The 15,094-nt window shown below is 44.3% G+C and overlaps 1 long non-coding RNA gene across 1 annotated transcript; it reads right to left on the bottom strand.

Moving 5' to 3' along the window:
• Nucleotides 1-13,133: 13,133 nt before the first annotated feature.
• On the bottom strand, nucleotides 13,134-14,414 carry LOC310711807. Its single transcript, XR_014528638.1, has 2 exons — nucleotides 13,948-14,414; nucleotides 13,134-13,445 (listed from the first exon to the last, which is right to left on the bottom strand). It is a non-coding gene; the product is annotated as an uncharacterized lncRNA (long non-coding RNA).
• Between the last annotated feature and the right edge of the window lie 680 nt (nucleotides 14,415-15,094).

Genomic DNA, 15,094 nt, shown 5'->3' with positions numbered 1-15,094 from the left:
CATCTGTTAAAGCATGACTAATTCTTAATTATCATTCTATTTAAGACAATGCATTGCCACCAGTTCCTATGCAAATCTTTCACACACAGATTGTGGCAGATACCTTTCAGAATCCTATGTCTTCTTCTATTTTTTTTCTTACATTTGATGTCATTTAATACGTGTCTACACCCACATCTGCATACATGCTATACACTTAAAGCCCATTGCTTCCCTCCTCCAAAGAATCCACAGAACTATAGTTAAGGGTTCTAGGAATTGTAGCTCTGTTAGGATAATGACCACTCCCCGCTTAAAACGGGGGGTGTCCTTTGCGTGGACGCGCGCAGCCCCTGGATCTGGAGCGGCTCCATCAGCATAGACTTGGCTTTGACTTCCCTCAGGTGGGATACCTGGAGGTCTCCGCCTACCTCAGTCAGTTGTCCAATCCCACCTGGAGGAAGCGTTGCCAAGGAGACCAGGCCAGGTAGGGGAGGGATTACCTGCCCACACAATAGAGGGAGGATCTTACCTGAGAATCCTCACTTGGCTCCAGAGCTTCTCCCACCCTACCCACCCTCAGTTAATGTCTTCTTTTGCAGGTTAACTTTTCTTCACAGGTGTTGCAGGTTAACTTTTCTTCACAGGTATGCGGGCGCTGCTACATTAAGGTCGCTGTTAAAGGGCCGGAAAGGAATTTCCCTGCATTGGCAGGTTTTGCCTTTCCCGTAGCAAAACGTCACAACTTTGGTGGTATCAGGCCTTGGGCGGAATCCTTTAGTCCATCTTCCTCTTTGCGGCGGCGATACCAGGGTTCCCCATTAAAGGGGTTTCTGAAGGGAGGCTTTGACCGTACGCCGAAAGGTCGTCATTGCTCTCCCCTGCGGCGGCGGCGTTACGGGGGCGACTATCTCTGCTTGAACATATGTTTTCCACAGCCGGCCCACCCCCCCACACACCCACACACTGGATAACCCTGATGCTCCCTAGGTCCCCTGAGCCAAGATCTACCCACATTTAAAATTTAATAAAGTTGTGGCCAATTTAATCCCATAGCACGTTGTCTTGAGTCGTTATTCCGCATGACGGGGGGGACCACTCGGGATCTGGGGACTCCGCCTGTCCACGCAAACTACAGTTCCCTGGATTCTTTTTTGGGGGAGGGGGTTAAATATGCTTTAGATGTGTGGTGTATATACAGCCTACACCTCTATCTTTCTATCTATCTATCTATCTATCTATCTATCTCTATCATATTACTTATCATAAAGGGTTAGATATCAGTGGGAAAGACACCAGGTAATGGCAATAATGATGATGATCTCAACAAACTTACACAGAATCGTGTTACTTTTAAATTCTGTATGGCCTTTCAAATAGAGCAGAGTGGAGCTGGAGCATATGGCAAACATTCCCTTAACCAAAAGCAATATTCTTGAATACATACCACCTCATTTCCATGCATATTCTCCAGGGATGGCCAAGCCTTATATCACAGAGATAATTAATGCAAGCTTCCAACCATTCTATCCCCTTGTAAAGATGGGAGCAGTAGGTTACAGGGCAATAGAGTGAAATTAGTTTTTAGCCGAACATATGTCCTGACCTTTTCCTTAAAGCCAATCTATTTACTTCATAACGCAGTTCATCTTGTACAAACCAATGTAACCGGAGACGGTGTAAAGGTTAAGACATCTGTGAATCCGATACCAGCCCGTTTCTATTGCTAACATTGTTTCTTTTCTTACACAGAGATTTTGAACATTAGTGATGTGGGGAATAACATCTCAGAGATGGAGTCAGCCCTAGCTAGCAGAAGGCCAGGAGCAGAGTGGCGCTGTGAATGCTTTGGAGAGCTCGTTTGAAAATGATCACTGGGATTATTCATGTGTCCAGTGGAAATGATGGGGCAAGTGCTGGAAAATGCTGCAGGCATGACCTAGTGATAGAGTGCTAAAGTAGGTTTCTTATGCATGCAGCCAAGAATACATCTGTACCATGCTTTTAAAGCACTATAACAAACCGTCCAAGTGTCCCTATTTTCCATGGACACCCCTGATTCAGTGAAGCCGTCCTGGTTTCTGATCTGATCCCAGAGTGTCCAGCTTTTTCTTAGGATGTCCCTATTTTCAATGGAGAAATGTTGGAGGATATGGAGTAATCTGCCCTCCAAGGTGTCTGACGGCAATCCTGTATAGGGAAGGGGTTTTATATGTTGGAAGCTGCCTTGAGTGCCTGGTGCAACCCAGTCAGATGTGTGGAGTATAAATAGTCATTATGGAATGAGACATCCCTATTTTCATCGGAGCTTATGCTATAATACCACCTTAACAGTCTTGGTGTCGCCCAAATAATCCTAGGAACTGTAAGAGTACTGAGAGTTGATAGGTAAAGGTAAAAGGACCCCTGACTGTTAGGTCCAGTCACGGACGACTCTGAGGTTGCGGCGCTCATCTCGCTTTATTGGTGGAGGGGGCCGGCATACAGCTTCTGGGTCGTGTGGCCAGCATGATTAAGCCACTTCTGGCGAACCAGAGCAGCACATGGAAATGTTGTTTACCTTCCCGCCAGAGCGGTACCTATTTATCTACTTGCACTTCATGATTTCGAACTGCTAGGTTGGCAGGAGCAGGAACCGAGCAACGGGAGCTCACCCCGTCTCGGGGATTCGAAATGCCAAACTTCTGATCAGCAAGCCCTAGGCTCTGTGGTATAGACCACAGTGATAGGAGACCCTAAATTCCGCTTCCAGAGCTAGAGAAGAGGTAAAGATTGATGTGACATTCAAAATCAACTCTCTCCCCTCTCTTCTCTCTTGGAATATCCTGATTATATTTGCACCATACATGTAAAGCATTGTGATGCCATTTTAAACATGTCATGGCTTCCCCCAAGGAATTCTGGGAGTTTGTTAAGGTTTCTGGGAGTTGTTAGGAGACCCCTATCCTCCCCCAAGAGCTGCAATTCCCAGAGTTCCCTGGGAAGAAGGATTGGTTGTTAACCACTCTGTGAAATGTAGCTCTGTGGGAGGAATAGGGACTGCCAAACAATTCTCAGCACCCTTAATGAACATAATTCTTTAGAGAAAGGCCATGATTGTGAAAGTAGTATCATGGTGCCTTAAATGTATGTAGCTGTGACCCAAGTGAGCCTTCTTTGCTGTCTGTCCACAATCCCAATGCCAGAAATTCAATAATAATTTATAATAATAATTTATTTTTTATACCCTGCCCATCTGGCTGGGTTTCCCCAGCCACTCTGGCTCCCAACCAAATATTAAAAACACAACATTAAACATTAAAAACTTCCCTAAACAAGGCCTAAACAAGGAAGTCTAGCAAGGAACCCTCAGGCCCAGAAAATGACAAAGGCCCTACCAATGACTGCAGTGTAGCACATCTTTGAAATATTGAAACTTCCCATTTTAGTCCAGAGTGCCTACCCTTTAAGAATATCTCACATAGCCTGGCTACAAAAGACCCTGGAATGGAGAGCCTTTGCTAGTCAGAGCAGATGATACCAGACTAGATGGACCAACTGTCTGACATAGAATAATGCAGCCTTGTATGATCCTTTTATCTTTTCCATTTCCAAATTCATGTTCATTCTCTTTTGTGTTCCATTATGAGCTGGAATAGAGCAGGACTGATGAACCGTAAAAATAGCAATTGATGTCAAAATGGTAGGATTTTCTTTTAATGTGCACTCAGTTCAATGAAATTAGTATCTTACGTGGATTATTCTTTCCATAATAGAGAAAGCAATCTTGGGCAAGTAAAGGAAAATAGAAAAAGCAAACCTCAGTCTGGCTAAACCACCCCCTGCAAAAACATTTGTCGCACATGTTATAGATGCATGTAAACTCCCATACTTTGGAGGGGCTGTAGCTCAGGGGCAGCAGAGTGCTTGCTTTGCATGTTACCCCAGGTTCAGATCCTGGACATAAGAATGTGAGAAGAGCTTGCTGAATCAGGCCAGTCCAGAATCCTGTTCTCACAATGGCCAACCGGGTGTTTCTGGGAAACCTGCAAGCAGGACCTGAGCACAAGAGCCTTCTCCCCTCCTGAGCCTTCTAGCAACTAGTTTCCAGCTATGGAGGCAGAGCATAGCCATCCTGCCTAGTAGCCATTGATAGTCATATCCTCCCCTACATCTCCAGGTAGGGGTGGGGGAGACTTCTTAGAGAGATGCTAAGCATTGGTGTAGACAAGGAATGGTGGCCCACCAGTGTGCATTCTGATGTTGTTGGGCTCCGACTTACATCAGCCCCTGAAAGCATGGCCCATGGCAGGAATGAATGAGGTGGATGTCCATCAACATCTGGAGGGTCATATTCCTGCTGCAGTGGAGGCTGGAGCTCACTGAGACTCATAAGGCAGAATTCAGGTACCCAAAACCAAGGGTGCCACAACCCATTTCGCCCCATGAGGGGAAATGGAAAGTGCCACCTTGCCCCACTGCTGGCACTGCTCCTGCCCCCACCCACCTGCTCCTGCGGTCACCATTCTCTCTACCACCGCTTGCCCCACCACATAGACATCTGGCAGAGAAGTGATGCCACCGTTGATGCTGATTTCACGCAAGATCGTGCTGATTTGGGGTGAGATCTCACCCCAACATTGTGTGAGGTCTTGCACACTCAGATGAGATCTTGCCCCCAATGGACATGATCTTGCCTGAAACCAGTGCCAATGGTGGTGGTGCTTCACCACTGGCAGAGGTGGCAGGGCAGGGGGGGCATGCTGCTTGGGGGGCTTCTACCGCCTGATGCAGCGGCCTCAGCCTATGTCAGTGGCTGGCAGCTGGGCCAATGGCAGGCAATGGCAATTCATTTTAGTTTGCTCCCCATCCTCTACCCTGCAGAGTGCAGCACTGAGACTGAGGAGGAAGCTGAGAGGTGGTGCCACCCCCCTGCTGGAATGGCTGTAAGTAGGAAAGGCAGAGAGATGGAGACTGGATGAAGGCAGATATAGATTGGTAGCCCATTTGCCCATAACAGGCTAGATTCTACTGCCCTACTGTACATAATTCTGTGCTTAAGGAGACCAATGCCCTGACTCTGTATACGGCAATTTCCTACGTCCACTAACCATTTCCAGTGGGAAAATAAATGCCAATACCCGGGTTCAGTTCTGGAAAAGAAAAAGGGAAATCAGAATAAGACAGAATGTTCCTTACAGAATAACCTTTTTGTAAAGCTTGGATAGGGAGATGATTCTGTAACACACTCAAGTCACATGTCATTAATCAGAAATGACAGTCTTTATTCATGTATATTTGACTGAAGCTGCATAATTTTAGACTCTGCTGGGCCTGGATAAATGACCCTAAGTATGGTACTTTTTCAAAATTGACAATGATTGATGATGGAGCAGGAAATTATGAACACAGAAACAGCCGATCGGCGTAAACATGAAAAATAGACAAGCCTTTTAGTGTCGAGAAAGATTGCTCATTCTCACTTTTCAAAACTCTTTGCATCTCATTTTTTATCTCTGTCATTCTGCTCGTCATGTTTTAATTTCATTTTTTTTTAAATGCAGCTGTATTGGTTACATTCTGCCTCGAGTGTCCTCATCATAAACTTCAAGATTGCTGAAAGATCCATTCACATAAATGGAATTGATTTCATATTTGCCTGTTAACAAAAAAGAAAGGAGGGGGGAGATGTATCTTGAGTTTGAGAGAGTGGTGGGGAGGGGGGACTCCTCAAGCAAAAAATGGGAGTTGAAAGATTATGGTGCATATATAAGCAGTAATTTCAAAGTGCATAGAGCAATGCATTCATTTGCAATGAGAGCGCAAATGGTGTGTTGAAATCCACCACCCCACTTTGCAGCCCAATTCACAGGTGGAGAAGAAATTCAATTCACTTAGCACTGAAAGGCAAAACTCTCTAATTTGCAATCTCCGAAACAATATGAATCACAGTTAGTCTGTGAAATTCGCACTTCTCCAAACTCTGCCATGCATTTCTCCAGCCAAGTAATATGCACAGAAATGCATACACTAGGGTAAAGTTGCATTAAAATGCATATATTTGCCGAGCTAACATGCAAACTTGCATTATATTAGACAGCATTGTGTATATTAGGGAAATTTGGATGCAGATGTGCATATTAGCATACATTTGCACTAAAGCACTGGTGGGTTTTCATGAGGACTTCTTATTTTATTTCCCTCACCCCACCCCGGGGGGGGGGGGAGAAACAGAGAAACTGAAATTGATGGATTCTTCCATCCCTATGAACAGGTCACAAAAGGGAGGGATCTGGATCAATTTCTTGGATGGGAAGCAAACTCAGCAGTACTTCACCCTGATAGTAATCATCATTTGCCCCCCCCCGAACATCCTGGAACAATCAAGACGTAGCATTATTTGAAGGCAGTGAGAAGACCGAAAGGCACCAGAAGCCCCTGAGAAGAGCACTGCTACCTCCACCACAAAATAGAGAGTAATGAAATGTGGGGGGGGGGGAGAAAAGTGAAAGCCACCTCCCCACTAAGTTGGGAAGATGTTTGTTGAGAACCTCCCAGCCCATGTCAGCAAGAAATAAAGCAAATCAAGAACTCAATATCCCTGCTCACCCAAAGTACCCGTAGACAGAAGAATCTGTCTGTTGAATCTCTGTATGATTTGTTGTCCTGGCCTTCAATCTTTCCAAGGAGCCTCCACTGGAGTTCAGGTGAATTTGTGTTATCTTTGCACAAGGTGTGATTGGCTCCTTCATGCACTCCCAATGTATGGAGGCAGCAGAATTATCACTTCCTCCAGGAGCCAACCCAAAGGGGAGCTTCTCTTTCTGTTTCATCCCCTTCGCAGTGATCCACTGCCATAATGAGCTCTATATAAACAGGCTTCCCTCTCTGGAAGACAGCTACAGTTGGGGCAGAGTTTTCTCCTTCCCAGGTAAGACTTTCAGACAAAACCTCATGCCTCCCCCCAAGAGGCTGCTGTTTTCAGGTGCTGGAAAGGGTAAGTGGTTGAGCAGCTAGAAAGGTTTGCTAACACATGTTCTAATCTGTACATCTGTGTTAAAAGTTTCAGCGACACCAACAGCCAACATATCCTCGAAGTCTCTCTTTTGCTCCAGGAGGACATGGGATTGCTCCCATACACTAAGTTAAGGCTGTTTGTATGAGTAATCACTCCCTGCGCCACATAGGAGACAGTAAAACCAAGCCCTTAAGTGTTCCTACGTTTGAACCACCTAGTTGACTAGTGGATAAATAAGGCTTTCAAAGACTAAGAATTACTATTGATCTTTTGACAAACCATTGTGTATTTACTGTAATGGATGAGCTAGGCTGGGAAAATGGAGCCATTACTGGGGGAGAGTGGGAGGAAATGTGCCTTAAGTGGCCCTTTCCTCCTTTGTACCCCATGCCACAAGAAAATGTCACCCAAATCTTAGCCAGCAGGTCTCTTCTTTAGAGGTCATCAAAGCAAAATAACAAACTGTGAAGTTAATGGGGAAAATGCAGGCTGCATCTTTGGAACAGGGGCATTTTTATCTCCACTTTCTCTCTACCAGCCTTCTGCTATTCACAGGTCCCCCGAGGTTTTGTGGCCTCAAAAAAACAAAGATTTGGGGCAAAATGAGCCAAATATCGTGCCTGGGTTCCCTTTCCCCTCCCTCTCCTCCATGAATTTGTCAAATCCTCTTTTAAAGCCATCCAAGTTTGTGGCTCTCGCTGCTTTTTGTGGGAGCAAATCCCATCATTTAACTATGCACTGTGTAAAGAAGAACTTTATTTTGTCTGTCCTGAATCATTCATGGGATGATCCTAAGTTCTAGTCTCACAAGAGAGGAAGAATAACCCTAACCCTAAGACAGGAAGATTTGGCACTTCCTTATGACCCTGGGACATCTTCCAAGATCCCATAGGGTTGTAGGGTATATGTGTGCCATTATCCATCTTGACATTTTGTAAAATGATTTCTATAAAGAAATAATGTAATAAACTTTTCCCCTGAGCCCCCTCCTGGCTCTAGAGAACGTAGAAAGGAAAATAAAATAGTGGCAGAAGTCAGATGCCCCACGCAATGCAATTCTACAGTCATAAGAAGGGAGAGAAAGTAATGTGCAGATATTGCATGTCAAATTAGTATCTTGAACACCACATTTTGGCCCTTTGAGACTAGAGGAGCTTCCATTCCCTTTATGCTGAAAATAGCTTGTATTTTACTCCCAGTTTTTGATTGATTGCCTTTGTTAATGAATGAAGCCTTTGAATGTAATTCAATTACCCCCAAAATGCTTGATTTGTAATAAGCAGCATCTGGTTTTCAGCAAATACCCACTTTTGAACCCAGGGTCATCCCCAGGGCACAGAAAACATGAGGCCTACCAGTGTCCTCCTGTTGATTGGGACACCATCCACCTGCTTGCTTGTGGAGAGAGAGATAACTGTGTTGTTTCTCTAACCTTCAACCCTCTAGTTATATGGGACATGGTTAAGAGATGGGTCCGTCCTCAGTAGCCACTGCTATCATCAAAAGCAGGAATTGTTCACTCCTCAAAATCCCCAGAGTGATCCAGTGCTGAGGTGGAGAACCATCAGCCCTGGGGGCTGACTGTGCCTCTGTCAGGCTCTTGGGGGGCTCCACAGGCCACACAACCCTCATCAGGCCTTCTCTGAGCCATTGCCAGGTGCTCTTACCTGGAATGGGTCAGCAGCCAATAAGTTGCCTCAACAGTTGACAGTTTTTCTGGAACACATACAAAATTTCATTTTACTCCCTTTTCACATTTTTAGACACCCTTTCCCCAAAATATGCATTCCTAGAAGTTATTAAAAGCATTTTCTCTAAAATGCACACCATTATAAAATATGCAGTTTCATGTCCTTTTTTTTTTTTTGCCAGTTAAACTGCTTCAGAAAATTTGGAGACATGGGTCATCTGATTGACGGCTACATTCCAGTCGGTATACAAATCCAGAATAGGCAGATCAGGTGGGTCCACTTTGATGCTGATAGTTCTTTGATCTTGACCGAACCCGTTTCCCCTTCAACCCTGATTACTCTCCAGTCCTGACTCCTGGTTCCTGATTTGCTCCAGACTGCTGTTCATTGCCCACCCTTGACACCTGCCTCTGATACCACCAGCCTTCAAAGGAGTGGCGTTTGTGTGTGACAGGACCTCATATCTCGTTGCTTCAATTTAGAGCGTGTCGGTTCAGATTACTTCACATGGGAAACAAACATGGCCTGACACAATGTAATTCCAGGTAACTTGATATGGAATGGCATTACACAATGCTGCATGTCACAACATTCAAACATTTTCTTCTCTGAATGAATCAAGTGCTATCCGATTAGGCGTGGGGGAGATACTTTCTACCTTCTCCTGGCCTGCCCCGCCCCCTTTTCAATCATATTATTGCATGGCCTCAAATCTCCAAATGATGAGAGATTTCAGAGGGACAGCACACTTTCCCCTTTTCGTTTCCTTGGAATCATAGAATCGCACAGTTGGAAGGGACACAGCGGTCATCTAGTCCAACCCCCTGCAATGCAGGGAATGATGGCTGCTGGAGAATGCAATTAGGGAAGGGTGATCTAAGCCAGCGGGGTAATAAAAAAGGGGGGAAGTTGAATCATTATGTTCAACCCACTCTAGTTAAGCATACTTTAAAACAGTATAGTGGTGCCTCGGTTTTTGAACGTAATACATTCTGGAAGACCATTCAAGTTCTGAAACGTTTGAAAACTGAAAACTCAGTAACTGACAGCTAGGCCTCAAGATCTTGCACTCAGTGGAAGCCACATGGCATGTTCAACTTTCTAGGCATGTTCGAAAACTGAAGCATTTACTTCCGGATTTAGGGTGTTAAAAAACCGAAATGTTCATCAATGGAGCCATTTGAAAACCGAGCTACCACTGTACTTTAAAATAATGAGGTTAATTTTAATTAATGCAACATTCAAGAGAATGCTTCTACAGAAGCACTTAGCTTGCAAAGGAATATCAAATAAACTGATGGTTCATTTTGTTATAATAACCACCAAATGAATAGTAATCACTGTGTTATTTCCACCATTACCCCATAAACTTTATACAGCTGGCCTGTCCAACCTACAACCTACCAAGCTGAATGGAGCTGACCAGCGATGTGGGGTGGCTGCTGTAATTCTGAGATGTCTCTGTCAAATTGGGACAGTGGAGGGGAATGCATTAGGGAGGCTGGGACATGGAAGAGGGCATTCTCTGTACAGTGTTAGGATTATGGAGCTCCCTGGGTCAAGGGGTCCATTTTGCCCCTTATCTCCTAGCTTTCCACAACCTACCCAAGGCAATTCTGTTCTGATCATTATTTGGCTTGGCAGGCTAACAATATTTCACTGGACTGATTGCTTATTCTTAAGCTTAAAAGAAACTCCTTACAATCCCCTGTGGGTTTGGAACTGTCATGCGGGTACTTCTTGATCTAAAGGACACTACAAAGGAAATTAGGGAAGATGAAGAGGTTGTCCCATCTTGCCATATGGCATACAGTGAGGGGCGTGGCCTGGGAAGAATCCCCAGGGCCAGATAGACGGAGGGCCAGAATTTAGCTCCAGGTCTGAAGTTCTTCACCACTGCTAGATTCTCTCAAAGCTTTATAAGGTATAGCCTACATTGAATACTCTTCCACAGCTCTCAGTGGATTAATGGAGAAATAACCAAGGTCTATATTCCCAGAGGCCATTCTGTTTGATTTTAATTAAGGGACATTTTAATAAAAGGAACAGGCTACCTTAAAGAAAAAAACCCAGAGCTTTGTATCACAGCCAAATTCAAGAGTAAACATAATAAAATGGACCATGTGGTTGTTTACAACATCCCCCGTTCATTGTTAATATGCAAGCTTCAAGTGTAACTGCACCTCTAATTCCATAAAATGTTTAATATAACAGCTGAAGTCCTCCAATTATACAATGGGAATTGCAAGTAATTATAAAAAAGGCCTATTTAACGACACTCTGCAAGTCTCTGTTCATGTATGCTATATAAACAACACCATCTGTAGAAAACAGAAGACATTCAGCTACTGTATGATGACAAACACTCTAAACTGGGCCTGGAACACACACACACACACACATTTAGCCCTATTTAAATCCTGCAAGCTAATAATTATGATGATGTGAATCATTTACCCAGGTCAATGTAGAGTCCTGCTTCATCACTTGACCAAATGCAGATTTTGCTTGGTGCCATGTTTAAAGCTCTAGGCCTGCATCTTGGAAACAGCGCCACGAACTTGCCACAGCCTTTGTTTCTCCCCTGCATTAAACCTTCTAATTTTCACCTGTGTATTCTGTTCCACACCATCCACTTTTGTGTTAATGATTATTTTAGCCCAGGAGAAGTTGACAAGGAGAGAGGCGGCCCTTGCATTTATTTACTCCCCAAAAATATCGCAGAGGCATTCTCAGAATCGGCTGCCACTCTTGAATTCTGTCAAAGTGCCGTTCATTCCACGGAAGGCCCCCTAAAGTCTAAAATGGCAAAAAAGAAAAGCGGTAAAAATGGAAGGGCAGGAGAAGAAAGAGAGAAGAGACTTGGAGCCCTAATGCTTTTTAGAGTCAGGCAGTAAAACTTCACTTGATGGCTATACAACTTCTGCTTGTTCTCCTCAAGAACGTTGGAACTCGAGGGAGGAACAGAACAGTATGTGTATTTTGCTTTACTGTTAGACAAGCACATTGTTCCAGCACATACACCAAACATAAACACAACTTCAGATAATGGGCACAAAAATATCCACTGAACCTTCCATGAAAACTTTGCAAAAAACAAAAAACATGTGCATGCATGCATCCACCCCCACCCCCGGTTTTGCATGAATTTGACTTCATATCTAAGCCTGAGGCAAAAGGTTAATCAAATAGGAACACTGGTGTCACTCCTCAGTTATTGATTAGCAAATGCCAGATCACATCATCATCTGACTTAATGTGTTTCAGTCATGAATATTTCCCCAGATGTCACTCCCTTCCCCTCGATTCCATTTCTTTATTTAGGCACTACTTTTGTTCAGTAACAATACTTTTCATATGAAACCTATGTTATAAAGTGAAAGCTTCTCCTTTAAAAAAAGTTATAAAAAGAAAGCTTTTCTTAGCAACTGGAAGGAAAACCAAATAAGAATTCTACCTATGTTTCTGGAACATTCCGGAACTTTCATACCTCATGCTGATTTGCCACGTTAATGGATTGCATGAGGAAACTAACTGAATCATAGAATTGTAGAGTTGGGAGGGATACAGAGGGTCATCTAGTCCAAACCCCTGCAATACAGTGGTACCTTGGGTTAAGAACTTAATTCATTCCGGAGGCCCATTCTTAACCTGAAACTGTTCTTAACCTGAGGTACCACTTTAGCTAATGGGGCCTCCCGCTGCCGCTGTACCACCGCAGCACGATTTCTGTTCTCATCCTGAAGCAAAGTTCTTAACCCAAGGTACTATTTCTGGGTTAGCGGAGTCTGTAACCTGAAGAGTCTGTAACCCAAGGTACCACTGTACAGGAATCACAACCAAGACATCCATGACAGTCAGCCATCTAACCTCTGCTTAAAAACCTCCAAGGAAGGAGAGTTCTCCACCTTCCATGTGATTCCATTCCACTGTCGAACAGCTCTTGCAGTCAGAAAGTTCTTATAACTTGAAACCCTTACTTCAGGTCCACACTGGCAGTTTTGGCTGTGCGGGGGGAACAAAGGGGTCTCCTAACAACTCTCAGAATTCTTTGGGGGAACCCAAGTGTTTTTAAAGTGGTACAGTGGTATTACACAAACATAGCCTTTGTTCCTGTTCGATCTGTGGCTGTGTCTTTGTGTGTGTGTGTGTGCTTATTTTAAAAGTATGGTTACATGTTGATTATTATTATTTTTTTAAAATGTATTTTTGTTTTTGCTTTTCTGTACACTGCATTGAGGGTCGGAGGTGCGGTTCATAGATATAAATTAATGATATAAATACGTGTATAAAAATGCGTCACGAGGCCAGCTAAAATGACATTTGCTTAAGCCGACATTCTCTCGTGTTGCTCCTGTCTCCTCTGTTAATTAATGCACATTGTTACAGATTCACATGTTCCTGTGACGGGGGGGGAAATCCCCATAGCGTACCAGACGACTACAGTGATAGATTACATGCGCACGCTGTGTCATATCCAATTAATTCAAATTGACTGTGCACCGCATTATGTTGTTAGTGCATGGAAGATCAATAAATATGGAGAAAACCCAACAAGGCTCTCTTCATTCCCCCTCTGATGCGGGTTGGTCTGAGACAGATCATACTTCTGTGATCTGCGCTGCTGCTGTTGAAGGAGGCAGGTGGTGCATAGACACCATTCAGACTTGGCCTATTCAATCCCGGCTCCTCTGACTTGCCATTCATGCATCGCAAAACACCATCTGGTCCTCTTTTGCCTCCAGCAATCACAGCTGACCAAAAAACGATAATAACAGCTGTTGCGAAACAAAAGACAAACAAAGCAGGGAGGGAAAGGGTTAGAATGAAGTCCAGGGCTGCAGAAATACTCCATGAAGTGAGAAATGGGGAAGGGTGCTATTCATAAGTCTAAAAAACCCCATTGTGTGGCATCTCCCTGGTTAAACTTGAAATATTTAATCCATCTGTCTCCAAAAGGGGGGGGGGAGGTAAGGAGACCCCTTCCAGCTACAATGGTCAGGTGACAGATAATATATCATGGAAACTTTGCCCGATAAAGGTATTTAAAGCTTTTGTTTGTGGTTGGAGACTAATGACCCCGTTTCAGCTAAAAATGAAAACTCCTTATGTTCTTTCATCATATGTCAGCCTAGGTTAATGTGGAAGCAGAATGTAGTTAACTGGGGTGATAAAGTGAAGAAACCCTAGGAAAGGGGGGGGAGTACTTATAAATGATAGGACAGAAAACATGATTTCACAGGTGTCGGGCAAAGAGAGAAAAAGAGAGAAATCACTTACGCACTGCACTGTTCCACCACAACATTACGCATCAATACAGTTTAAGGCTATGTTATGATCTCTCCATAGAGTTGCAGCACTGAACTATGGTGAAATCCACAGTGGCAGAGGGAGAATGGTGTGCAGGATTGCACCCCCAGTTCATTGGGATATTTCTGATCTCTAGCAGGTGAAAAGGGCAAAGGGTACCATATTGCAGCCAAGCAAAGGCCCATCACCAGAAGAACACCTACATCATCGAAGGTCCATTCATGGGAAGTTCCAGTAGCATGGATGTCTTGCCAGCAGTGTTCACTCAGCTGTGGGGACCAAAGCAGGTCACTCTTGGAGAGGGAGGAATTGGTGTGTCTGTGGATTCACAGGAGCTGAAGGCCCCTCACCTCCCTTCCAAAAAGGATGTAATACTATACAGCCCTGGGAATCTCTCCTATACACACAGGGCCGTGCCCAATGTTAACTGTGCTCTAAGTCAATGCACATAATGAACTCAGGTCTACCCAATATACAAACCATATTTGGGTGAACAGTTGGATACAAACCATATTTGGATTGCTGAGTTAATGAAACATAAAAGATGCAACATGGGTGCCTATGATGCAAGTGAGCATGTGTCTGTGCAATAATGACACATATAAGCCAGGATAAGGTACATGTAAACTTAAGAAACTGGCTCCATTTGCACCATAAAGTTAAAGCACTATGAAAGCACAATAATGGCTTTCCCCCAAAGAATTATGGGAACTGTAGCTTGTTAAAAGTGCTGAGTTGTTTGGAGACCCCTGTTTCCCTCCCAGAGCTAAAGGTAAAGGGACCCCTGACCATTTAGGTCCAGTCGTGGCTGACTCTGGGGTTGCAGCACTCATCTCACTTTATTGGCCGAGGGAGCCGGCGTACAGCTTCCAGGCCATGTGGCCAGCATGGCTAAGCCGCTTCTGGCGAACCAGAGTAGCGCACGGAAATGCCGTTTACCTTCCCACCGGAGCGGGACCTATTTATCTACTTGCACTTTGATGTGCTTTCAAACTGCTAGGTTGGCAGAAGCAGGGACCAAGCAACGGGAGTTCACCCCGTCGCAGGGATTCGAACTGCCAACCTTTTGATTGGCAAGTCTAGGCTCTGTGGTTTAACCCACAGCGCCACCCGCGTC

The sequence above is a fragment of the Podarcis liolepis genome, assembly GCF_965112155.1.
Source record: "Podarcis liolepis genome assembly, chromosome: 7".
Taxonomy (NCBI): domain Eukaryota; kingdom Metazoa; phylum Chordata; class Lepidosauria; order Squamata; family Lacertidae; genus Podarcis; species Podarcis liolepis.
This window is presented reverse-complemented; position numbering and strand designations above follow the sequence as displayed.